The sequence below is a fragment of the Pleurodeles waltl genome, chromosome 4_2, assembly GCF_031143425.1.
Source record: "Pleurodeles waltl isolate 20211129_DDA chromosome 4_2, aPleWal1.hap1.20221129, whole genome shotgun sequence".
NCBI classification, from domain to species: Eukaryota; Metazoa; Chordata; class Amphibia; order Caudata; family Salamandridae; genus Pleurodeles; species Pleurodeles waltl.
Genome location: NC_090443.1, coordinates 345,165,036 through 345,190,775, shown reverse-complemented (window position 1 = coordinate 345,190,775; position 25,740 = coordinate 345,165,036). Strand labels below are relative to the sequence as shown.

Sequence of the window (25,740 nt, the reverse complement as noted above, 5' to 3'; positions counted from 1 at the left end):
ATTTATATTCTATTATGTACTTACCTTTTGCCTTTCGCTTGAACTTGCCTGTCCTACTTTTATTCCTTTCTGCCTCGCTCTGCTGCCACTCTTGCACTCCGCTATGGTAACCCAGCATGCTTTGCAGCAGTGGTTCTGTTACACAATTACTGGTACAGCCAATAAGAATTTGGCTCTATGTCTCCATGACCTATCTGTGCACCTTTGTGATGTGCTCTCTTGTCACACTTGCACATTCCATGTTACCGAAGTTGCCTCCTAGCAATAACTATCACAATATAGATTGACAGAGCCAATAAGCATATGATATACTAAACAACTTTCCTTCACTTTTCTTATAAAAACCTTAATTTGTAGGAAAAATGACTGTTACTGATGCTGCCTGACTCCAATTGTAAAAGCATGGTAGGAGACTCCTGGAATGAATTGCGTGGTTTCTTCCTTAGATTTGTCAGAAGCATTTAATTGACACTTTAGTCTAAACACGTTGTTTTAAACTGTAGAATCTATTTTAGGAGTCATTATGGCACTTTGCTCAGACATGCCATGATACGTTTTTGTTAAAATAAACAACTATATTGAAGATTGTAGTCAGGAATATTAAGGATGGAATTGTAAGTGACTACAATACTGTTAGAAATGGTAGCTTGGCAGAGCAGTAGGCTTAACTTTAGAGTGCTAGGTGTAAAGTATTTGTACCAACACACACAGTAACTTAATGAAAACACTACAAAATGACACAACACCAGTTTAGAAAAATAGGAAATATTTATCTAAACAAAACAAGAGCAAAACGAAAATGAAAAAAAATCCGACATACACAACTCAAGTTATGAATTTTTAAAGATTAAACTCAAAAATAGCACTTAGAAACACAAAATGCTTCGATGAGGTGTTAACACGGCGTCATGATGGAGTCGTTCCCAACAAGCCGACACCAGCGGCACCGGACACGGAGTCGCGTAGACCCCCAAGTACAGTACCTTTGGTGAAGAGTGAAAACAAGTTGATGCGCGAAGTCGGGGATCGTGGTGTCTGTGCGAAACATTGAATCCACGCACTTCAAGCAGCATCGGTCACGACGTGGTGCGGCGACTTCCATGGAGTTGCGGACTTCAGCGGGGCTGCAGCGGCGTCGGGCCTGCGAAGGTCGTCGCGTTCCAGGGAAGATCACAGAGTTGGTTGCATTCGACGTCACCGGATTCAGCAACGGCATTGGTCCGAAGTTTTCTGAAGTCGATTTCCTTGGATTTCCACCAGCTTTCCTTTCAAGGGCCCTGGGACTGGATAGGGCACCACTTGTCAGAGCAGGAGTCTTTGCTGTCCCTGAGACTTCAAACAACAGGAGGCAAGCTCTAAATCAAGCCCTTGGATATTTCTTCAGAAGATGGAAGGCACACAAAGTCCAGTTTTTGCCCTCTTACTCTGGCAGAAGCAGCAACTGCAGGATAGCTCCACAAATCATAGTCACAGGCAGGGCAGCACATCTCCTCAGCTCTTCAGCTCTTCTCCAGGCAGAGGTTCCTCTTGATGTCCAGAAGTGATCTAAAGTCTGTGGTTTTGGGTGCCCTTCTTACACCCAATTTTTCCTTTGAAGTAGGCCTACTTCAAAGTAAAGTCTCTTTTGAATGTGAAATCCTGCCTTGCCCAGGCCCCAGACACTCACCAGGGGGTCGGAGACTGCATTGTGTGAGGACAGGCACAGCTCTTTCAGGTGTAGGTGACCACTCCCCCCACCCCGTCCTAGCACAGATGGCTCATCAGGAAATGCAGACTATCCCCCAGCTCCTTTTGTGTCACTGTCTAGTGGGAGGTGCAACCAGCCCAACTGTCAAACTTACCCAGACAGGGAATCCACAAACAGGCAGAGTCACAGAAATGGTATAAGTAAGAAAATGCTCACTTTCTAAAAGTGGCATTTTCAAACACACAATCTTAAAATCAACTTTACTAAAAGATGTATTTTTAAATTGTGAGCTCAGAGACCCCAAACTCCACATGTCCATCCGCTCCCAAAGGGAATCTACACTTTAATCAGATTTAAAGGTAGTCCCCATGTTAACCTATGAGAGGGACAGGCCTTGCAACAGTGAAAAACGAATTTAGCAATATTTCACTGTCAGGACATATAAAACACATTGCTATATGTCCTACCTTAACCATAAACTGCACCCTGCCCTTGGGGCTACCTAGGGCCTACCTTAGGGGTGCCTTACATGTAAGAAAAGGGAAGAGGTGGGCCTGGAAAGTGGGTACACTTGCCAAGTCGAATTTACAGTTAATACTGCACACACAGACATTGCAGTGGCAGGTCTGAGACATGATTACAGAGCTACTCATGAGGGTGGCACAACCAGTGCTGCAGGCCCACTAGTAGCATTTGATTTACAGGCCCTGGAACCTCTAGTGCACTTTACTAGGGACTTACTAGTAAATCACATATGCCAGTCATGGATAAACCTATCACATACAATTTACACAGAGAGCATATGCACTTTAGCACTGGTTAGCAGTGGTAAAGCGCTCAGAGTTCAAAAGCCAACAGCAACAGGTCAGAAAAAATAGGAGGCAGGAGGCAAAAAGACTGGGGATGACCCTGCATAAGCAAGAAAGTCCAACAAATACCATGACCAAAATATTTTTAAAAACTTAATATTTAGCAGGTAAATGTATATAGGTGAGTACTATCTATCTATCCATCTATCTAGCTCAAAATTGCACACTTTCAGGCTTACAGTGATGCATAAATTGTGCAAAAAAAAGAAGAAGGAACCATGGGAAGTTCCCAAGTTAGGTTGAGAGCAGCTCCAGTATAGAACACCCTACACTAGCAACACTCTAGATTTGCTCACATCAAATATCTGCTTTTCTATCAAAGTTTTTAAGCATAGGATTAGCATAGCCACACCGAGCTATAAAGGGACAAAGAGTCTGATTTAGAGTTTGGCAGAGGGGTTACTCCTTTACAAAGGTGATGGATATCCCACCCACAATATTATAAGTTCCATAGGCTATAACAGAATTCCATCACCTTTGTGACAGAGTAACCCCTCCGCCAAACCATAAATCAGGCCCAAAGTCTATTTCCATTTATACAGCAAAGTCTTTAAGCATAGGAGTAGCACAGTGCCATCCACACTGAGCTGTAAAATGACAAAAACCTTTCACCACTACAGGCACAATATTACAACTTTGAATTGGTTAATTACCATCCAAGCCTTCCTGGAATGGGTGCTCCCTTGTGTCTGAACAAAGCTAAATCTCTCTGAAGAGCTATTATGATAACAAAAAACGTGTTGGGGTTGGTTTTGCTCATTCCAAACTCTGGCTCAACCCGAGGTCTTGTTGGAAGTCCTGAGCCTATAACGAGCCGAGCTTTCATATGGCTTGTATCTGCCTCCCTCCCCATACCCAGGATGTTGCGTTATGGCCAGCACTGCCAACCTGGTTTGAGTCTTGGCTCAACATCCTGTGTTTCTGGGCAAATTACTTATCTCCCCAGCCTATAACCCATGAATGTGACCGTGTGTGCTGTACCTAACACTTGTGTAAAGCACTCCAGTACATTCAGGTCGAGTTCACGCTATATAAAAATTGCAGAAAAATGCACAAAGAGGTAAAAACAATGTCTTACCATAAGGAAAGACAAATAATACCAATTTCCCGATTGATTTTGAAAGTGAAACTAGAAAATCTAGATAAATAGCGGCTTCCCTGCTTAAATTTTGTGACCTTATGCAAATATTTTATTTCACCATATCTATTTTTTGTTCATTATCGCGCGTATGAAAGTGCTTTCAAATATGTGAGTTCAGAAACAAGTTGTAAAAAAACCAGCAATGGGATCTAAGATCTGAGACTGAGCCACATCCTTGGCTTAGCTCTGGATCGGCTCTCCCTGCAAATCTGTTGGCCTTTAGGTCAAAGCACATGTATGTGGAGCTAAATATAAAAAATCTATACATATTTACCTGTTGAATTTTGGCCCTGGATCTTTGGGTCACAATATTGTGGCCGCTCAATATTTCATCCTCGATATTCTGAATCTTCATCTATAATGAGTGGCTATGAATGTAAGCAGTGAAAGCAATTCAACGTAAACTGGTATACAATGCGATGTGGGTTTGTAATCTCATGCTACAGTTAAACCAGGGAATCATTCTATTGAAACATGTTTTTTTTTTATAAATACCAAACCTCATTGACAAAGACAGGATAGCAAAGCAATTCACCTAAATGTTAATTTATGCGAGAATGTATAGCCTGATAAAATCTTTCTAAACACTTCTAATAAATGTATTAATTATTTTTATCCCAACCCACTCTGCTCTGTTTCTCTACGCTTTCCCAAGCCCTATACTTACTCCGAGTTTAAAATCATTTAAGGCTGCATAGGATGTGCTTTCCTTCTGTAAGGTGTGTCCTGGAGGCAGAAGAGAGATTTTGGTGCCCTTAAATTTACTAAATTTTTGCAATTCTTCCCTCAGAAGTGAACTAACAGTGTTTTCATGGTGTAAATGTTGTAATGCTGTCTCTGTCTCCCATATGGGATTGTGTTGAACTTTTGCCAGTTCTCGGTCATCATTGAACTGTGTTGGACTCTGCCACCAAGAAACTAATGTCTGTCTTCAGTATAGCTGGAGATCTGGGAAAGATGATTGTAAACACAAGCAGCTGCAAGACCCTGCTCTTGAGGTGAAAGGGCACCTCCACCTGGTTACGTTCTTTGGAAAAGCACAGTAAGGCATCTCAATGAATGCTGGAGGTTTTTTGAGCCCGTATCATGGAGGAAGATGATGTTGATGAAGAAGCCCTTCTAGTGAGACTTTGCCTTCGACTGATAGTTATATTGGAGATGCCATTTTTCCCCACCATGCCACCCCCTGGGTGGGTGAGGACTTTCCTACAGCCCACTGAAAATCTATATTTTCGGCAAGGAGTACTTTTTAAAAAATTATATATACTGGAGGGCGCCCTTCCTTGCTTTGCTTTCTTGCTTGCTTTCTCTTTTCCTTCAATTGTGATTTTATTTTTTCCCAAGATACATTTGACATGCTTGTTCCGTCCAAATGTCTCCCTTATGTGTCATACTCTTCAGATACACTAGCTTGGAAAGAGACACTGATGCTTGACCTGCTAGGCTGAGACAAGCCTAGATTCCTTCCACTCATGTCATGTTCATCAGTGCTCTACGCACAGAGTGTCCCCACTGCTCCTTCTCCGGCTAGGATTGCATTAATTACCCTATTTGTATGTTAAATCATGGTCAGAATAGTGCCCTGTATGTCTTTATACACCTCTTCGGTCATACTATCCAAGTGAAAACCCACCCATGTCCAACTCTCCTCTTGTTCCACCCGTCTTACTGCTTCTCTGTTGTTTTACTTCCCTCTCAGTGGAAATTTGTACAAACTGTTTTTATTTACATTTGTTCTTCTATCTGGGCCTGATTCACAAAAGCGCCTTCGCACTTGTGGCAGAAGCCTCGCAGTCATGGGGGAGTCCCCGCACTCGGGTAGAATAATTGCATGTTGGACTCTTTGCTGATCTGATTCTCTACAAGTTCATGTTAGTGTTTGAGAGGAGAGTCGTCCTCAGTACCTGCTTGTCAACAATTTGGTCAGCTTCTTTTCACTCTCTCTTTTCCCCTCTTTTTAAGCATCACCCCTCCCGTTTGCTCTTTTCGGTCTTGTTGGTACAGTTGTTGATTGAAATAAGTGTGGAGTTGTGTATGGCTTAGGGCCAAAGATAAAAGATGGTGTTTCGCTTGCTCTGGGGATACTTGCCAGTTCTACTTTACTGCTTTCTTGCAAGTGTCCTTCAGGTTTTCCTCTGGGGCTAATGTTTCCCTCTTACATGCCCCTTAGTCATTTCATCCATGTTCTCCTCTCCTTTTGATTGAATCTTTCCTTTTCTCAACCTTTAGCTTTCTAGGTAAGAAATGTCACCATCAGGAGCCCAATGTTGTTGTACATATTGTATAATACTAGCATGTGCCAGAAATAGGGAGTCCTGCAGGCCCTGAACTTTGGTAAAATCTGTGTGACTCAAAAGGACGTTATCACCCAATGATGTTCTAACCATCGTGACCACACCCAGCATTCATCTCATCCTGAGAATGCCAGCTGTCATGGGAAGTCCCAGCAAGGGTATGTTTGGGGCATATGGCACTATTGAGGTGGTGTAGTGTAAGGTAATTTTCCAATATGCAACAGCGATACGTAACAATAGGGATGCTGAATGGGGTATGGAGGCACCCAGGCCGATCAGAATATGTAGTTTGCCCTGTTCTAACATAGGGCCTGATCTAGATTTTGGTGGTAACGGTCCTACTGTTGATTTTCTGACTGAAAACCCGTCCACTGCCTTGGCAGTCCACTCACCTGATTTAGATGTTGGCGGCCCCGTAGGTAAAAGCCCGCCCGAATCCCGCTGACTCTGCCAAGGATCACCATCCATGTCACCATAGAAAGTAGAGGCTGATGGCGGGACTCCAACTACCCTTACTGCTGTGTAGAATTAGACGTGCCTTATCGCCAAGCCATCTGTGGCGCTCTAACCGCCACATCGGAGGTGGCAGATTTGTGGGGGGGAGAGTGGAGGGGTGGGGGGAAATGGGTAAAAAAAAAAACGTACAGTTTTTCCAGTATCTACTTCTGTTTTCGACTTGACATGGCTGGACAACACCTTCCATCACTGGTGGCACTGGACCACAGAGAAAACACAAGCCTACCCCACCCATTTCCAAATTTCAAGGTAGGGAACCCGCATTGCCAATGTATGTTGTGTGGGCAATGCCTATGAGGTTGGGATTACGGCAGCCATATACAAGTCACAGTGATTTTTTTAAATTACTGTGACATGCATATGTTGGGGACAAGATTAGGTCAGACATGGATGGGGACACACTTGTACATCACACATATCGCACACATACACAACCGTCATTTTGGTGTCAGTATTCATTGCCAAATGAACGCTGTCACCAAAATGACAGTGCACTCACACTTGTCAACTGTGCCCATGTGTGCACATTGCAAGGGGGCCTGTCATTTTGTGCTTCCAGTTGTGTATGTGAGTCAGTACATGTATGTGTGTGTGCGATGCAGTTGGCTGATTGAGGTGGAGGGATCTGGAGTGGGTGATGTGGTTGTGTCAGTATATGTGCCACTTGCATATGGGTTTGATGTTGTGTATGGGGTGTTGTGTTCCTACATGCAACATTCATGTGGGTTTTGTTGTCTGGCGGTATTTTTCTTGATGTGTGTAGTTGTGCCTTTGTGTCAGTGTGTTTGTGTAGTTGGATTGGCGGTTGTGATTGTGATGTGTGTGGAGGTAATGTCAATAGAGTGTGTATGTTGTGTCATGTATGTACGTCAGTGTGTGTTTGCGGCATGTACATGTTGTGTTGTGATGGAATGGCAATGGATACGAGCGTGTTTGTGGTGTGGTGTGCCATGTGTGATAGGTGTACACATATGGGCGAGTTACAGTGTTTGTGTGTGTGTGTGGCTTACCTGTATTCCATAGCCACTGCCATTGTCTAAAGTCCATTGAGTCCAGTGATGGTCTCCCTCCATCAGCAATCCGCTGGCAGTACACCGCCTGCAGGACTGTAACATCTAAATATGGTCGGCAGTAACCCGCCCTCCTGACGGCTAGGAATAGCACTGCGGCGTGGCAGTCAGCGGCTCAGTCGCAATGCATCTAAATACGGTGAGAAGGACACCGCTGACTTGATGGTGTTCTCGGCGCCGCAGAGGATTGGCAGTAAGACCGCCAAGATCTAAGTCAGGCCCATAGATTTTGTGTAGTCAATTTCCCTGAGTTTGCATCCGGGTAGCCAGTAGGAAAGCCATTGCAGTTGACCTGCCAGGCAAAAGGATTTGAAATCTGGAGCACCTATCCCCCCTCAGTCACAAGGTAACTGCAGTTTGACTAGGCTGACTCTTTGTCTACCACTGCCCACACCAGGTCTACCAGGAGAGTATTTAGTGATTTGAAAAAAACGGACTGGAGTCATCACTAGTGAATTTACAAAGTAATAAAGTAGATACAGTGACATAACCATTTTGGCGAGTGCAGCCAGCCCACCACCGATAGTGGAAGTTTGATGTAGGAACTCATTTGTGACCTAAGAGATGTAATTGCCTTCTGAAGAATTCCTTCTATTAAATTGATCGGCTCTCTATAGAGCTGTATCCCTAAGTATCAAAAGGTATTAGACATGGCTTGAATATTCACATCTCCAAAAGGTAGGGAGGTTCCTATATACGTGTCTTCATATGAAAAGGCATGACTTATAGATGTTAATACAAATGCCTGAAAGTGTTGCAAAATCGGAGAATATTTGAGCCGTCACAGTCAGGTTCATACGAGATCTCTCAAATACAGTATCATATTATCAGCATATAGTGATATTGCATGAGGGCCGTATGATGGAATTACACATGCTTAAACCACGCATGCCTTAACAATGCGGTCTCAATAATGACAGCATCTTTACCACGTATGCCTTTAGAAAACATTTCATTGTAAAAGTATGTTTGGTAAAGAAACATGTGTGGCAAATTCCACCCCCATCCTACCCCCTAACACCTGACACCCTACCCTGCAATCCACCCTCCCCAGCCCTTACAACTGTTAAAACTGCCCCTTCCACTGCCTGCACAGAGCCTTAAATCCCCCCATCCTGAACACAAAAATGAACCCCACCCTGCCCTTGAAACTACCCCAACACCCCTGACTTGAATCCTAAAACTGATCCTGCCCTGTCATAAAAACTATACTGACCCCCCCACCCCACCCTGAGGTCTGAAACCTGGTCACTGCCCTTAAAAACACCCCAACTCCCCCGCCCTGAACGCTAAAATCAACCCTGCCCTGTCCTAAACACTACCCCAACCCCCCACCCTGAGGCCTAAAACCCAGCCACTGTCCTTAAAACAACCTGACCCCCCACACTGAACCCTAAAACAGATCCCACCCTGCCCTTAAAACTACCCTGATCCCACCACCCGCCTTGAGCCCTAAAAAGGCCTCCTACCCATGAAAACTACCCCCCAAACCCAGCCCCACTTACCTCTAATGTTCCTTTCAGCTAGCCAGTAACCCAATCCCTTCCTTAAAACTACCCGACCCCCTTGCCCTGAACCCTAAAACTGACCACGGCCTGTCCTAAAAACTATTCGCCCTGAGGCCTAAAACCCAGTCACTGCCCTTAAAACTACCCAGACCCCCCCTGCCCTGAACCTTAAAACTGACTCACCCTGTCCTAAAAACTACTCCGACCCCCCTGCCCTCAGACCCACAACCAGGTCCCTGTCCTTAAAACTCCCCCGACTCCCCCGTCCGAACCCCAAAACAGACATTGCCCTCCCCTTGAAACTACCCTGACTCCCCCACCCGCCCTGAGATCTAAAACAGGCTCCCACCCCTAAAAACTAACCACCAGAACCAGCACCAGCCCCACTTACCTCTCCTGTTCCTTCCAGCTAGACCCTTCACTGCTCCTTCCTGTTCTGCCTGGACAGCCAGACCGCTCACTATGCCTTAAGCATGCATATGCGTGGTTCTGGCTCATGCATGGTTAAGGCACAGTTGTTGTTGAGGCAAGCGTTGTTGCGCTTGTGGGTAAACAACATGCATGGCACTGCCCGCATTGTTAAGGCTGTTCTCCTTGCATGAGTCGTGAGTCCTATAGGTATCCTCCAGTCCTGTGCCTCCTGCCTAACCAGCTGCACTAATAGTTCCAATGCTAACACAAATAGTAATGGGTACAATAGGCAACCCTGTCAAGTGCTACCAAATATTGGGAATGAATCTGAAATGTATACACCTGTCTACGCCCTTGCTGGGGGAGAGGTATATAACAATCTCACCCAGCACATGTTATTAGGATAGATCTCAAAGCGCCTGAGAGTAGCGAACATATAGTCCCACCCCATGTCAAAAGCTTGCCAGAGGTCCAAGGAAAGACAGCCGGCCAGTGGTTAATGACGTTGAGCGGCTTCCATGATGTGATGTGACCGGCGTGTATTAAGGGAGATGCTGGGGTTTGGGACAAAGCTGCACTGATCCATATTTATGAGTTTAGGGAGCAGGGGGAGGAGCCTATGCACCAGGAGCTTACTTAGGATCTTGTACTTGGTGTTAAGTAGCGACAATGGTCTATAGGAAGACATATCTGAGCAGGCTATACCGGGTTTCAATACAGAGGTCACCAATGCCTGTCTGATGGTAGGGGGCAACATGCCTTCTTCCAAGAAGGTCTTGTACAATTGTTCCAATTATGGGACTAGCTGACTAGTGAAGGTAACATAAAACTCCACAGGAAGGCTGTATGACCTGAGGTTTTATTAAGGACCAATTCTTTAACTCCTAATGTATTTCACCAGGATTCACTAGAGCTCCTAAAGTCTCCTTGTCTGTGACCTGTATTTCAGGAAATGTCAGTCTTTGCAGGAAGGAGTGAATTGCCGGAGGGCCAGCCGGGAGGGGAGCTGAGTATAGGTCCGCATAGAAATCACAGAATGCTGTATTTATCTCGAGTTGATTAGTGATCTGGGTCTGCTTGAGAGAAATTATATTAAGGATAGGAGTGGGTGGTGGTGGTGATGATCAAATCATCTAGGCCAATAGCGTACTGGATTTATCTGCCTCAGTATGTGATTTCTGCACTTCAGCCCTATAATCAATGATGCGCAGGTGCTCAAGAAGTTCCGCATATTCAATTCTGGCTGCCTATAATTCTAAGGTATGAGATGCATCTTCCACTGCTGCTGTCTCTAGAGAGCCCAAGCTATTTTGGACGTAGGTAAGCTCACGGAGGACCGTTTTGCAGGTGCCCACTATTGACCTTATAGATGTCCCTCGTACTACCACTTTGAATGCCTCCCATTCCACTAATGGAGAGGAGACCATATTATAGTTTTCCACAAAGTAAGTATCGTATTAGCCAGGGTTTCACGGAATACTCCATCCTCCAAGAGCCATAGGTGTAGACACCATGTGTGCACAGGGACCGGCACACAGCCCCTTGACAGTGTCACTTCCAAGGGATTATGGTCTGATAGGGTTTTCCTTAAGTATGTTGCATACCTTAGGTGAGTTTGAAGCAAGGTTGTACATAGGATTTGGTCAAGTCACGCATGTAGTGCATGTGAGGGAGAGAAGAATAAATATTTGCACATGCCTTCATTACGGTTGCACCAGGCATCCAACAGTGTCCATTCATGCACCCAGTAGTGGAGGACCTTGGATTGTTGACTGGAGCCAGTGCCCAATAAACTGGGTGTGACCGATCCAGGTCCACATCAAGTACTGGGTTAAACTCCCCAACCAGTATCCACGGGCAGTGCATCCAGTCCACAAGGACCGTAGCCAAGTGTGCTAGGAATATATTCTGCTCTCTGTTTGTGGCATAATTACTCCCCAGCACCACAGGCATCCCATCTAGATTACCTCGGAGAAGGGTATATCATCCATGCACATCAATCCTAGAGTCTAGAACTGTAAATGAGACCCAAGAGCGGATCCATATTGCCGCTCCTCATGCAAATGCAGAATATGTAGTATGGAATATTTGACCTCTCCATTTCTCCAACAATTTCAGGCCTTCAGGGGTAGTGAGATGGGTCTCATGTAAGCATTGTATTTGTGATTGCCAGCGGTGTAGCTGGGCAAGTATCCTGTATCTTTGTGTATGGATCCCATACCTCATACATTCCAGGTAATTATGCAATAGTGTGTTGTAACAGACATTTCCACTTTCCATGTGGGAGCGAAATCATACATGAGCAGACAATTAGTGGCATGATAATCATACACTATTTGGGTCGACGTCACAGAACCATAAACATTATTAACCCCCAATTTAAGGTTCATCGCTTGGCACTAGTTTTACAAAACCTGTGAAAAAAACATGCAAACAACATAACCATTTATGCAATCGCCTGTGGGGTGCATGGCATTAAGTCTGCAAACATTTCTAGGATAAAATGGGTGGGTTCTTTAGGAGCTGATGTCCAACTAGGCTCGGGACTTGCCATCCAATTGAAGCTGAATATATCACTATAAGAGGGGGGACACACAGAAGATGGTAACCAGTTCTAGAGGCCGTTACATCAGCATCTCTATGGATATGGTGACAAATTACTTGTGCAAGCATTTCTCCTCGTTTAGGGTGGCCACGCACCCCGCCCTTTTGGATATCATCCCAGAGAGCTGGAAACAAGCCGAGATCATCGTTCTCCTCAAAAAAACCAAGGCGGACCCAAAGGACCTCAAGAACTTCCAGCCTATCTCCCTGATCCCCTTCCCGGCAAAAGTCATCGAGAAGGCCGTCAACAGACAACTAACCCACTTCCTAGAGGAGAACCGCACCGTTGGACCCTTCCCAATCCGGATTCCGCAGCAACCACAGCACCGAAAGCGGCGAAAGCTCGGCCCTCATCGTCCTGGACCTCTCGCCGCGTTCGACACCGTCTGCCACCACACCCTACGCTCACGCCTCAGCAATGCTGGAATTCACGACAGAGCCTTGGACTGGGTCACCTCATTTCTCACCGGCAGAACCCAGAGTTCGCCTCCCCCATTCCGCTCGGAGGCCACTAAAATCATCTGCGGCGTACCCCAGGGTTCGTCCCTCAGCCCGACCCTCTTCAACGTCTATATGGCCCCGCTCGCTAACATCGCCTGATCCCACAACCTCAACATCATCTGATACGCTGACGACACCCAGCTGATCCTCTCCCTCACCAAGGGCTCTGCCAAGACCTACCTCCACGAAGGAATGAAGGCCATCACTGAATGGATGAAGAGCAGCTGCCTCAAACTCAATTCAGACAAGACGGAAGTCCTCATCTTCGGCTCCACCCCCTCCGCATGGGATGATTCCTGGTGGACTGCCACTCTCAGAACCGCTCCGCTTCCCACTGACCACGCACGCAACCTATGATTCATCCTGGACCCCTCACTATCCATGACCCAGCAAGTCAACGCCATCTCCTCCTGCTTTAACACCCTCTGCATGCTTTGAAAGATCTACAAATGGATACCCACCGAAACCAGAAGAACAGTCACCCAAGCCCTCGTAAGCAGCAAACTGGACTACGGTAATGCCCTCTACGCAGGAACCACGGCCAAACTCCAGAAGAGGCTGCAACGCGTCCAGGACGCCTTTGCATGCCTCATCCTAGACATCCCCTGCCACATCACAGACCACCTGAAAAATCTGCACTGGCTCCCAGTCAACAAGAGGATCACGTTCAAACTCCTCACCCATGCTCACAAAGCACTGCACAACACTAGACCAGAATACCTCAACAGACGACTCTCCTTCTACACCCCGACCCGGCATCTCGGCTCCGCCAACCTCGCCCTCGTAACCGTCCCACGCGTGAGCAGAACTACAACCGGCGGTAGATCATTATCACAACTCGCCGCCAAAACGTGGAACACTCTTCCCACCCACCTGCGCCAGACCAAAGACCTCCTTACCTTCAGGAAACTTCTCAAGACCTGGCTGTTCGGGCAGTAGCAGCACCCCACCACCTTCTCCGCCTCCCTTTCTCAGCCCCTTGAGACCCTCACAGGTGAGTAGTGCACTTTACAAATCCCTGATTGATTGATTGATCAAGGTGCCATGCCCGATAGTCTTCTGAGAAGGTGAAGTCTGCCATTCACCCCATGGGATAAGGTAACCCCAATGGCTGAGGTACTTACAAAGATTTTATCCCAGTAGTTTATTAGCTGTCTTTCGGATAATTGAGGAGAACAGAACCTGCTGTGGTGAGGTAGCCGCACTCATCTACATTTGATGGACAGCTCCTCGCCATCTCTTCTGGGGAGGACACAGTGTCTTGTGGGGGTAGGGATTATGAAGTTCCAGGTCTACGAGATTTAAGAAAGTGCTGCTCTAGCCAATGCCACACTGCCTCGGGAGAATCAAAAAAAATATTCCTTTCTTCATGGATCACTTTAAGTCTAGCTGGGAACATCAGGGCAAAGGAGAGGCCCACTATGCATAGCTGTCTCTTCACTGCCTGGAAGGAGGCCCTGTGATGTTGGGCAGCGAGTGTATAGTCTGGAATCAGTGATATTCTGGCCTTATCCATCAGAATAAGAGCTGTTTCTCCCACACTGCAGAGGAGGCCATCTCAATCTCTGTAGCTCAGGATACGGGCTATGACTGGTCGCAGTGGTGCCCTGGGGGTGGTCTCTTTGCAGGAAGCCCGTGCGCTCTCTCTACTGTGAACAAGTCAGAAATGCCCTTTCTCCTCCCCGGTTCAAGGGGCCTCCCTACTCTTATTGCCACTGCTCCACGTCTTCTGCATTGGCTGCTAGTACTCACAGCGTCAGCGCAAGTAAGGTGCTGTCCGCTGCTCGTCACATTGGTGCTACCAGGCTGCCTTGGTCTAAGCAGGGACTGCCTCTCTCAGTCTGCTTCTCACTCTTTTGCAGGTAGGAGCACAAAGCCTCAGCAGAGTTCAGGGTTTATACTCACTCCCGGGCCAGTCCCGAAGTTGTGGCCACCATTTGTCATCAGATGGTCCCGCATCGGGGGCCCACTCAACAGCAGGTGCAGGGCTCCCCATCATTAGCACTGTTTCTGGAGCAGGTGCTGGCACTCGGCCAGTTGTGAAATACTTCGGTCATGCAGGACTTCCCCGCTGATGCTAGGCCGCTGATCTCAAGCCCAGGCAGTGTGCAGGTAGGCCCAGCTGCATTGGTATCCCCCTCAGTTGGCAATCCAGGGGGGGTCAATGGCTGCAATCTATTCCGCCTGTGGGAGTCAGTCAAGGCACTCCATGGCAGATGTATTTATCCTCATAAATGGGGAAATTGGTCTCGAGCCCAGAAACTCCCACTTTATGTGTCTGACAATTTCAGTGGTTGACCACACCCCCTTTCTTGGAATATCTTTCATACTTTTCCTTTGCAGGCTGGTCCCTCAGGAATTTCTTCCTGAATGAAGTAAGCAAGGCTGCATTGCTAAATTAATACTTAGTGGGCTTTGAATCTGGATATCATGCCATCTCATTGTCATATATTAAAATTAACATTTTTCTAGTTTTAGCCCAGAGAAATTGTTTTTATCAAGGACAATGAGGTAAGAAGAACATTCATTCTGCCCTCCTTGTGGGTTATTGATGTGCTCTTGTTCATTTTCTTCTTGCTTTCATAGCTATCTTTTGCTACTTCTCTGTGTAGTCTTTCATCTGCAAATTTGTCTATTCTTACAACTCAAGGTTTAACATAGAATCAGCTCCTGTTCTCCTCACTCGTGTGAGGCACTGCATCATTTATGCATTCACTATGGAGTGACTGGTTGTACAGCTGTCCAAAAGTCGATTAAATAAACTTTGCTCCTTAGGCTTTTCTTCTTACTTTCCAGCTAAGGGCCATCCATCAGCCATGCTACTCCATATTACAAAGCCATGCTACTGTGGTATCAAACTACTCTGCTTCCATGTGTCCATTCAGTGCTTAGTCACATGTCCTCAGAATAGATAGTATTCATTCAATTTCCTGCCATGCCTTCCCTCTAATAAGCATATCCATATGGCTCACCCTGACCACCTTCTACAAGTATTATGTTCCCTTGTAACCATTTTCCATATATACATATTTATATATATTCACAGAAAAAAACAAAGGTTAGAGAAAAGTTATATTTAGGTGTGATAAAAAGATCTGTTTTTAAAAGGAAACCCTTAGAAAGTCACTGAAACAAACAAATGTTAAAGTAACGTTATAGTTAAGGTTGGTGACAACATTGACGTTTGGAACTAAACAAAACACAGAAATTCACCAGCTATAAGTAGTAGAGTGAACTATAACTTGCGCCTCCTCCATGCACTGCTTATGACCTCACATAGTCCATCACCCATTGCATGTTCAATGACATCATTTATGACAGCACTGATGACATCTCATGTGACATCATTGATGACATCACGCAGGACATCAAGCAGGAGCAAACACAGGGCTCCGCTGGACATAGCTAGTGAGCCAGCCCCAATCCATTTTAAGTAATTTCGGCCCAGGTGTTTAAAGGCTCTGGGAGTAGGTCTGTGTGCCCCCTCCCCTTATTTGCAAATTTCAGACCCTGTGGTGGGCTCCCCAGGACCTTTAAAGGCTTGGGGAGATAGGTCACACTGTCCCCCTCCCTATTATAAGTAATTTCAACCGTGGGAGTGGGCTCCACAGGACCTTTAGAGGCTTGGGGAGTGCGGCTGCATGGCCCTCTTCCCCTAATTTCCAAAATTTGGCACATGGGGTAGGCCCTACAGGGACTTTAATGGCTCAGAGAGGGGGAGGGTGCGGTCCCCTTCCCGATTTTAAGTAATTTTGGCCCCAAGAGAATGGGGTCCTGGGGCCTTGGGGGGTAGGGCCACGCGACCTCCATCCCCTTATTTGCAAATTTCACCTGGGGGGGCTCCCGGGCCCTTAGTGGCTTGGAGAAGGGGACCATGGGGCCCCCTCCACCTTACTGAATATGGCCCATGGGTGGGTCCCCTGGCTTATAATTAATGAATGTGGACTAGCCCCCACTTTGGATTTTTTTATTTTTTTCGATCACACTGAAGTCCGGCAGGATTGCAGCATTATGTTGCTGATTTTCTTTTGTTTTTGGCCCCGGTGGGGGATGCCTCTGGGTCTCCATCATGGGCCCCAGGGGGTCAGGGTCAGTCAGTTAGAGGGCTTGCCCCTGCAGTAGTCTGACTCCCATGGGAGCAAGATGGCCCAAAGGAAATAAATCTCCCTGGGCCAATCAGAATGCTCAGTTTTTAGATAGGTGCTCCTGTGAGATTCTCTCAAGCCTCTTGTGGACTCTACCGTCCAGATATACAACTATTTTTACCCTTAATTTCTCAAAAATGATTGAACATGCTTACACCAAATCACACAAAGATCAATCCGCAGATCAAGATTGGTGTAGTTCCGTTCAGCAGTATTTGCGGAAGCCCGTCTTAAAAAAAGTCTATGGAAAATGCATGGTGATTTTGCATTTTGGGATTCCCCCCTGGCCCCCATTTTTCTTGACCACCTCAATTGATGGATTACTGTTAGAAATGGGGTTTCTGGTTGGCTAGGGTATACACCTCGGCCAGGCAGAACCCACCACTCTAGTCAGGACAAGTCAGTTACACATGAAAAATAACCTGTGCTCACCACCCGGTAGCTTGGCGCAGAGCAGTTAGGCTTATCTTCAGAGGTCATGTATGAAGCGTTTGCGCAACACACTCACACCAGTGACACAATAAATGCACCACAAAAGAGGCTCCACACAAGGTTTTATAAAAATGTATAGATAGGTATTGTATCTTGTGCATAATCATCAACCACAAATGACATTATTCATAAATACTGTGTGCCCTATACACATCCGGAGTTAGTACTGATTATCCGGCTAGCAGGAAGGAAATTGTCACATATCACAACATTGGGGATTGAAACACAGCAGATTACCAATGAATAACCATGCACCACACAGACTGTGCACATTATGCAATTATCATGATAGAGTTGTTATCCTGACAATGCATGGCAAAACTACATAGGTTAAAACAGTAGGGCATAAATACTACAGGAAAACACATGAATCACTACCAATCCCAGTAAAATGCATGGATAATGAAAGAATCCCCACCAGACCATAGTGTGTGGCATTCCTGCACTCATATTAGATGATATACTATAATCAGAGGTTTCTTTTGACAAACTGCATGTATCACTCAAATGTAGGGACCAGGGAATTCTGCGCACTCACTACACCTTGGAGCAACTCTCTGGCAATAGTGTGCTGAGACATTTAGTGTAGATGCTGCCGATCTCCAGGTAGCCCTAAACATTGTGCAGCACTCGTGGTGAGAGTCCCCTATGAGAGATCATGGGGAGCAGGAGCACCTGTGCTTTTATTTACGATAGTACCTGTAATGACTATGCTCTTTAGAAGGCAACCCCACGCCTCTCCCATGGGACGCCCAAACACTTCTCGGTTTTTCTGCAGATGTCCTCGGGCCCTGCTGAGGTAGGTGTCTGTGTGCAGGGGAGAGGGAATGCATTTAACCTGTAGGTTTTCACAGGAAGACCTCTCCTGCGTATAAGTTAATACAAGTCAGCTGCCTGCAACACACTGAACAGCTACTTGCCCAAGTGCAGCCATTAGCTGGAAGCGCAAGTCGGCGGTCACACTCCCCTGGGGCCTGACTCACCCTCAGCACTCCTTGTCAGCTGGGTCAGGCTGCCACAGTCGGGTTGGCGGCCTCGCATTCAGGACCTGTGGCATCTCCTTCTGCTGACATCCTGGAGGCGGGGAAGGGTGGATGTGTCTTGCATAACCAGGTCGCTCCTGGTTGCCTGGCAACATGCTGGGGACGGCTGTGCTGAAAGATGACTCATTTTCCCTCGGCTAGAATCTCTTTGGCAGCATGGATCTACAGGGGGGACAACGCTGACCTAGGATCGGATCCCAGCACCTGGTCTCCCTTCTAAGGCGGTGAAGATCCCAACCAGCACACAGCTGAAGAAACCAGCAGTTGATCTCCAGAAGGACAAAAATGACGTGCTCAGCACCAGTGCTAGTTTTGGTTCTTGTTGTCCCGTGCTCAAGTAAAGTAAAAAAATGCAGCGCTCTCCAAGCACTATAGTTGCAGGACCAGAGGCAGCAAATGAACAACAGCAAATCCACGATGGCCCATGGGAGAGCACTGAAGGGAACCCAAGACAGGAAGCTGTGGGCGGGGAGGCCAGCACCATAAGGGCCATTAAGGGTGGTTCCTCCTGGCAGTCCAGCAGTGCCTCGGTAGTCCAGAGTCAGGGAGCAGGTTGGCAGAAGGGCCACAATCAGAAAAGCAATCCAGGGAGTCCTTTATGCCACTCAGCAGCAGCAGGTAGCAGAGCAGCAGCAGAGGAGCAGTCCAGATGAGTCCCTTTGCAGTCCAGTAGTCGTTGTGGCAGAGGTTCAGTCCAATTTCCCAAAAGTGCTCTAAAAATCATGGGGTCAGAGCCCAGTACTTATACCCTGGTGCCCTGCCTCTAGAAAGTGGAAGAAGTTTCCAGCAAGGTCTGACCAGTTCCAGGAGTTTCCTTCCTCCCCTACTCTGTCTCCAGACATTAGTAGGGGGCAAAAGAGCCATTTATGTAAGGGCAGGACACAGCCTATACAGCTTAAAGTGTGAACGCCCTCTGCCTCTCCCAGCCCAGGAAGGCCATCAGTATGTAGATGAATGCAGATGTAACTCTGACACACCTAACACCCAGACTGGTGGTTGTCTGGAGAGTATGCAAAAAGTGTAGCTGTCACTCTGCCCCAAACGTGGACCAAAGTCTGGCTGCAAAACACCAGAGTTATAAGCACAGAGAAATGCCCACTTTCTAAAAGTAGCATTTCCAAAATAGTAATGTAAAATCCACCTACACCAATAAGCAGGATTTCTCACTACCATTCCAAACATACCGAACATGCCCACGCTACTCCTTACAGATCGGAAATTACTACTTAGACATATATAAGGGAAATAACAATGCAAACCTGGGGGAGGAGCAGGACGCACAGTAATGAAAAACAAAATAGACTGTTTGTCACTACTAAGACATGTAACACACAAAATATATATGTCTTACCTTTTACATACACACACCCTCCCCATAGAGCTATCTAGGGCCAACCTTAGGGGTGAGTTTGGGTTAGTAAAAAGGAAGTTTAGGCCCTGGCAAGTAGTTTGACTTGCCACGTCAATGTGGCAGTAAACTGCACATACAGGTTTAAAAGGCTACTTCTGCGGGTGAGGTAATCTGCGCTGCAGGCCCACTAGTAGCATTTAATTTACAGGCCCTGGGTATATGGTATACCACTTTAAAAGGGATTTACACGTAAACTAAATAAGCCAAACAGGCGTAAGCTGATTATAACAAGTTTTAGTGGTTAGCAGCGGTAAAGTGCCCAAAGTCCTAAAGCCAACAAAAAGAGGGTCAGAAATATAAAAGGAGGAAAGGTAAAATGTTTGGAATAGCCCTGGAGAAATGGCCATTTCCAACAACCATCCTTAAACTTTCTATCTGCAAACTAGTCAAAAAGTAGCACCTTTTTAGCAAGTTTTGTGGAGATTCATCAAATTGTGCCAAAGTTATTAGCAACACAAAAAACACTTTTTTCATGGAGAAGCTATCCTAACTATAACTACCCAGTGGCGACCCCGCCACTGCGTTATCTATCTATCTATCTATCTATCTATCTATCTATCTATCTATCTATCTATCTATCTATCTATCTATCTATCTAGTCACTGTAAAAAAAACAAAGGTGGAAGTAACATTATAGTTAGGTGTGATAAAAAGATCTTGTTTTAAAAAAAGAAGCATAGAACTTCACCGAAAAAAACAAACTAAGTAATGTTATAGCTAGGTGAATTTGTCAGTGCCAACAGTAACGTTTTCAACTGAAAAAACACAGAAATTCACCTGTAATAGTTAGCAGTGCTAACTATAACTTGTGCCCCCACCATGCACTGCTTATGACCGCAAATATGCCATCACTTATGACATGTTCTATGGGATCAGGCATGGTGGGGCACAAGTTAGTGCTGCTAACTATAGCTTGTGCATTTCTGTGACTTTTTAGTTCAAAAATCTAATGTTGACACTGATAAATTCACCTAACTGTAACATTACTTTCTGCTTTATTTTTTTTCACAGAATTTCTAGGTTTTTTTAAAATGTAAAATAATAATAAATTACCATACGTAAATGTAGCTTTGTGAGCAGTTAGGGGTTGCCATAGTGCCTGTCCCTGGGGACCCCATCCCCCCAGGGCATTTTTTTTATTTAAAGGAGAGAGGGGCTGCGCAGCACCCTCCTCAAACAGTTAATAGCCACAGGGACCCTATCTCTCGGGCCACCTATTTAAATAAAGGGTAGGAGGACGGTGTGCCCCCCAACCCCAAGCCTTGTTAAGCACTGGGGGCCCCAGGGCCACTCTTTTATCCCCATCCCTAGGGGCCTGGTGTGCTTGTTTGGGGGCAGGGGAGCATGTGGCTTCCCTCCCCGTGCGATTTTGGCACCATTTTGAAGAGGGGGCAGGAACCCCTCCCCAGGCTGATTTTGGCCCGGGGGCTACATCCCCTGGGGCCTGGCACCATTTTGAAGTGGGAGGAGGGCATACGTCTCCCCTCAACTGGCCAATTTCGGACCCAGGGACCCCATCCCTAGGGCCTGGCAGTATAGTGAAGGGGAATGTGGCCCCCCATCCAGGGGCCAATTTGTACCATGGGGGAGCACATCCCCCGGGTCCGGCAGAGGGGGCACACAGCTACCCTCCCCAGGCAGATTTCAGACCTCATTCCCCAGGGTTCAACTCAACAAAAGGTGGATGTCCTGGGGCCCACCAAGGTCACCCACCAGATCCTTGTTGGGGCCTGCAGGAAGAGGCCCAAGGCCCCCAAGGCTCCAGCCGGCTCCCTTCATCCCCAGAATTGCTCCCTGAGGACGGAAGCACGGGCAGGGGAACAAATCTAAAGTCCATTCCCAGTGGGAGGGAGCATTTTTCAAGCTCCCGCCAGCTGTGAGCAGCATGGGGACAGATTTACAAGGCCCTAGCACCACTGAAGCGTCACTTTTTGTGCCGCTCTGGTGGTGCTGTGCAGTGCGCCACATTTACAAGAAGGCGCTAAGCCACTTTTTGTGGCTTAACTCCACCTTGTAAATATAGACCCCTCCGATGCAATTTTATGCATCAGAGGGGCATGCAATGGATGTTGCTATGGGCATTCCACCGCAACACCCATTGCTTTTGACGCTGCCCCAGGTTTACAAGAAGGCGTAAATCTGTGGTAGCACCAAAAACTAAGGCCACCCAGAGGTGGTGTTAGTAGGGTACAATGAGGAGGAATACTTTTATACCTCCTCGTTTTTGCTTTTTCTATGTGTGCTGCATTCTGCAGCACATATAGAAAGAACAAAAGGCCATAAATGAATGTTTATGTGCAGGAAGGTGTCCCTTCCTGCACATAATTATTCAAAAATGACGATTTGCTACTTCTATGTGTGCTGCATCCTGCAGAACACCTAGAAGTGCCAAACTGCAATTGTAGATTGTTTATGTGCAGGACGGGACATCTTTCTGCACATTAACAATCAATCCCCTCAATGCAGACACCCTTGCACTATGGTGCAAGGGTGCTTGCGTTGGCAGCTAAATTTAGAGTCGTATTTAGAAAATACAGTGCATCCCTGCTTTTCTAACGTGACGCAGTGCTGTGCAGCAAATTTCAGCACAGCACGGTCTGCGCCACTTTTTAGTAAATCTGGCCCTTGGTGAATCCTCCTGCTTGGGGGGAGATTTAAACATGCTCCCTCCAAGTGAGAGCAAACACAGGTTTTCCTGCCTGCGCTGCTGCAGGGTGGGAAACTGCCATCTCCCAGGGGGTGGTCATCCCAATACATAGCTGCTGAGTCAGCCCCAGCCGGAGCTGGACTCTTGGAGGCCAGTAATGGTTCAGAGTGGGGGGCCATGTTGCCCTCCTCCCTTAAAGGAATTAGTCACAGGGATGTGCTCCCAGGGGCATTTTGAGGCTCAGGGAGGGGGGTTGCATGTCTTCTCTCCATAACAATTGTTTTTGGCCTCGGGGTAGGCTCCCTGGGGCATATATTAAATAGCCTGGCCACCACTTTGGGTTTTATTATTTTTGATCCTGAATAGTCTTGTGGATTGTTGCTTTTTTTGCTGTTTTTTTTGTTCTTCCCCCATGGGGCCTAGGGGGTCATGATATCCCTACCCTCCTCCCATAGATCTTTATTTTTTACAACTTCAGACAGGGGGCTAAGTTCCTGAGTACTGTAATGGCTGCTAGCAACATTTTTCTCATGTTGCTGGGAGCCAATCAGAGCACTTGTTCTTAAGGGAGCCTGACTCCTGAGGGAGCAAGATGGCGCAAGGGAAAAGAAGATCCGTGAACCAATCAATCCCTCTATTTTTAAATTGGCACTCCAATGGATTCTCAGAGACTCTCACGAGCCCAACAGCCAAATATACAATTATTTTTTTACCCTAATTGCTTGATAACTACTGAATGGATTTACCCCAAATCACAAAAAGCACAATCTAGCTTCCTGCAGAATTTGGTGTAATTCTGTTCAGCAGTTTTTGCTATAATCTGTTTTAAACAAGTCTAGGGAAAATGCATGGGGATTTTACATTTTGGGACCCCTCCCTTTTTTCTTGGCCTTCGCTTGGATCACCCTGTAACTTTCCAGGAAGGAACTGAGGTGGATGAACTTTTTTTTTTTGGGAAAGTTTCATGAAGATTCTGCAAACTGTCCCAAAGGACAATACAAAACCTTGATAAATATGCCCTTAAGGACTTAGATGTTCACTAGGCCGCTATGGTGGCATTTGTGGTGTTAGTCGCCCACATCAGATCTGAAATTAAGTATAAGGAAAACAATGCATGAGCATCCGGGGAAATGGCTCCACGTCATGCGCAAGACCACCAAAATCAAAGCACACTGAATGGAAGAAAACAAGTTTCAAACAAGTCAGATATAGCTCAGTCAACTGGAGAGAAGCATTGTCAGGTAGCACGTGCTAAATAGAAACACATTAAGATAAAGAATCACAATGCACACAGGGTCAAAACATGTGAGAAGCTTCTTGAAATGTGTTTCTCTTCCCAGGAGAAAAAGGCTAGTTTCAATTGCACACTGAAGTACTGTGTGCATTACTTAGTGTTGCTTACTATCCTTCATTTCACGTGAGCAGGCTTCATGCCTTGTGCCACCTACATTTCTTATACTCTTTCCCAGCAACTGGTGACATTGTGCTCTAAATTTGCACAATCCAACACACTAATGGAAATGAGCACAGTGGCCAATCCACGCCTGCGAAACTCAAAACCTCCATTAGGCCACGTTGGTGTAGCTTAAGTGTCCCATTCATATGTTTTTTAATGATACATTTTGAATAGTTTGTATTACTGGGCATGGGTTGGAGCAACTGTTTTCCATTTGCAATAAAACCAAATCAGTCATAATAAGAAGTGTGACATCAGGCAATTAAAAAAAATAGGTGAGACTGCAGATATAGTTGGGAGTTGTTTTCCCTCAAAAGGCTAAAGGCACAAGTGTTTCATATTGGTTTCCACCTGGGTAAGTGGCTCAGAAACATTTTACAGCCCTGAAACTTAACACATTCTGGATTGCTTCACATGCTCTGAGAAGTGTTGCTACATCGTGGTGTTTTCTGGAAAAGTCATTAGGGTCAAGCGTTGTAATGTCTCTTTGGGCTTTCAACCACACCCATGTCTTGCCTGTCACTTTCATTGGTTTGTGGACTTGCCTTTAAAAATCTGCTTGATTTCATTAGTGAAAGGCATCCATACATCATTCCTTTTCCGGTGTTTAGCCCTCCTCAAGCGCACCGGACAACTACTGAAAACAAACAAGGCTCCATTTTTTCAGCCTGGTTTCTGCACTACTTTATCGTTTTATTTTCTACGTAGCATGATTGAGCTAGGTTTTACATAGCGCGATTGCCCTTGGTTTTTTGTTTTTCAATTTCAGTGCGATTGCGCTGGGTTTTACATAGCACGCTCGTTTTTTTCTTTCAATTTATCTGGCAAGAAAAGTCCGGTTAGGAGTTTACAAAGATAATAGCTCTAACTCGAACAAATGTGAGACCCGTTGCAATGAAAATGCTTGTTTTTATATTTCTAAAGGTAAAGAGCAGACATATATCTTGCCAGGACAGAGCCTGACAATTGTAGACAGGACAGTGTACACATGAGGTAAGCAAAATATAATAGTCCAAGAGTACTTACTGCAAGGCCATTGATAAGGAGTATATTAAATTCTTTAGGCATGGGCTGTTGCATAAACAGAAGGGTCTAGGCAGTACCGGCAACATGCAAAGAGGAGATGATGCTCAGGGTTGCTCTACAAGGGTCTCTGGAATCACTGCTATGGCTTGGCTTCTCAGACCGCTTTTTTGATGGAGTTGATAGCAATGTTTATAGGATGCTTAAACAGCTCCCACAGGCACTGTTTCAAGGGCATGAAATAGCATTTCATGTGATGGAAGTGCCCTCCCATTGGGTTACCGGTGGGCTGTGGCAGGGCACGCTGCTGTTCAAGAAGTGCTGACTGTATCCTGCCAGAGAAGTTGAGTAGTGCTTGCCAGGGAACTCCCAAGTGTTGTAGAGGCTTGTGCTGGCCATGGGGCATCTAGTGCTCCCTGAGCAAGCATCACAGAGCACTCATCTACCAGGAATTTAGACTCTGAGTAGCACAAATTGGGCTAGAAGGGAGAGAAGATGTGGACCAGTATATAGTGCCTTTAGTGGTTTCACAGCTGTGCCTCAGACTGAAGGGAAACCCTGTAACAGACCCAGGGACCCTTACAACAGATGCTGGGCTTGTCTTGATGCCCACTGACTTGGGCTCTTGTCTCCCACCCTGCATCATATTTACAAGGGGGCACCACTTTGTAACTCCTTGCACCACATTATACCTGTGCCAGGTATAATGTATGCGAGTTGGGGGGGGTCGTTTTCCACAGGGAGGCCCAAATAAATGGTGCAGTGAAATTTATAAGATTTCACTGTGCCATTCTAGTATCATTTTTTAAGGCATGCTCAGTGCAAGTGTGAAAGTGATGCTAGTGCATTATCCTATGGGCCTCGCTGTGCTTTGCTGGACTAGTCAGCCAAGCACCACAATAGTGTCAAAAATGTCGATGCT

General features: G+C 46.2%; 1 protein-coding gene across 2 annotated transcripts in view; it reads right to left on the bottom strand.

Annotated features, from left to right (window-relative positions):
- Positions 1–25,740, bottom strand: part of LOC138292689 (cytochrome P450 2D15-like) — a 334,715-nt gene that overhangs the window by 221,599 nt on the left and 87,376 nt on the right. The window lies entirely within an intron of this gene.